The sequence below is a fragment of the Numida meleagris genome, chromosome 3, assembly GCF_002078875.1.
Source record: "Numida meleagris isolate 19003 breed g44 Domestic line chromosome 3, NumMel1.0, whole genome shotgun sequence".
NCBI lineage: Eukaryota > Metazoa > Chordata > Aves > Galliformes > Numididae > Numida > Numida meleagris.
The window spans coordinates 103,345,722-103,347,518 of record NC_034411.1 but is presented as its reverse complement, the minus strand read 5'-3'; the positions used below and the strand labels follow the sequence as shown (position 1 = coordinate 103,347,518).

Below are 1,797 nucleotides of genomic sequence, written 5' to 3'. Positions count from 1 at the left end.
ATAACACACTATAATACAATATAATTACAATTTAAGCTGATAAAACCAATACAATGAGAGAGAATGTTCAAAATCAAGGTAGGCCTTACTCTACTACTGATGATAAGACGGCTGGAGAGCGAGGTGCTGCCAGGACGAGAGATGGGCGGAAAGAGAAGGGGCGAAGCCTCGTGATCTGCAAGCTTTTATCTTTTCCCTCTGGCTGGAAATGGTAACAGAGGAGCAAAGTACCGTGGGGACTGTAGTAGTCCTTCTCTTCTGAAAACCAGGTACATCCACTACATGATGTTATGATGTGGAATACCAATAACCGAAAATCATAAAACCATGACAAAGAGGAAGGATGAGAATGAGAGGGGTGAAAGAGAGCGTGAGCGTCAGGCAGAGGTGATCTGGAAGGGTGCTGCTAGAGAGGCAGCTGGCCTCAACCTGCTGCTCAGAGAAAGGAGGCCAAGGGTGAAGGAGGCACAGAGAAATGAGAGGGAGGCAGGCGAGAACAGAATGCGTCATCTGACGTGGAGAAAGATGAGCTCTGCAGGGCTAATTCTTCGCCTGCCAATACAAGGAAACGGAAACACGCTGTGAAGGAGGATGCAAAAAAATAAGTAAGCAGCTGGATAAAGAAAAACATATGAAACGAGCAGAGGCTAATGTGGAAATATAAGCGAGCAGGAGTGAGAGGACCCATGGTAAACCACCTGGTTATGCCGAAGGGAATTCTCCAAGAGTTCGGAGCAAAACAGACCTGTACCTCTAAGTCAAAACTTAGGAAGAACCCGGTATTACTGTAGTTCTCTGACTGTGAACTACAAAGTAACCTGTTTTGGCAAGCCATGTATTTGGACGATATTCTGCAAGAGACACAACATATCCACAGCAGAGGTCTTGGTGTCCCGTGGAAATGCCCACGCCTGCGCAGCCACAAGCTGTGCTGCGGGACGTCCGCTGCCCTTGCAGACCAGCGCACGGTGTAACTGGTATGGAGAAGAGACGGTCTACAGCAGCTATTAAAATGAAGACTTGGTAAAAAACATACTCTTTTCACTCCTTAGCCAGGATTCTGGCATTCAAAATTTTTAATAAATAGTACAAATTTTTTAGCTCAGCTGTCCTTTTCTTTTCATTCTTCTACCGGCTCCCGTCTCGAGGACAAACCGCTCTTCTTCTTCTCCTCCACGCGCCACTAGAAAAAGGAGAGTCTCAAGTTGTGACTGAGTAATTCCTGCCTCAAACAGACTTTGAGAGGGCCAGAACCATGCTGAGGGGCACTGGGGATACAGGGATGCCCAAGCAGTGCTCGCTCCTTCAGCAAGTCCTTCAAGTCCCAGAGAGGCACTGTCCAAGTGGGCAAGGGAGAAAAAAAAAAGCGAGAGCTCTTCCGCCCAGCCCCGAGGCAGACACAGCTGCCAGACACTGGCCCCATCACGCCCACCTTTCCCACAGAGGCACTGCAGGATGCAGCAGCTCCACAGCAGGTGGACCTAGCCTGCTGCCTAGCTGCTGCCTGCCAGCACCCAAGATCCCCACCAGCTGGAGACATGTGGCTGAGGGAGACCTGTATGCCTCCAGGGAAGCGAGCCTCACGGCACAGCCCAAAACTCCCCTGTCTGCAGGGGAGACAGTCCTGGCTCCAGGCACTCACCCTCAGGGCCTCCAGCAGCTTGGCCTGCAAGGTGGGGTTAAACCAGCTGGAGTCACCCATAGCTTGGAAGGCAGAGAAGATGCTGCTGACGCTCTGCAGCAGTGCAAGCTTGTTCTGCAAGTCCTGAGGCCCAAGAGAGAACGTTCTTTGAACTG

At 50.5% G+C, this 1,797-nt stretch overlaps 1 long non-coding RNA gene across 1 annotated transcript; it reads right to left on the bottom strand.

The window, feature by feature from the left end:
* On the bottom strand, positions 1,054 to 1,791 carry LOC110396798. Its single transcript, XR_002437273.1, has 2 exons — positions 1,643 to 1,791; positions 1,054 to 1,183 (listed from the first exon to the last, which is right to left on the bottom strand). It is a non-coding gene; the product is annotated as an uncharacterized LOC110396798 (long non-coding RNA).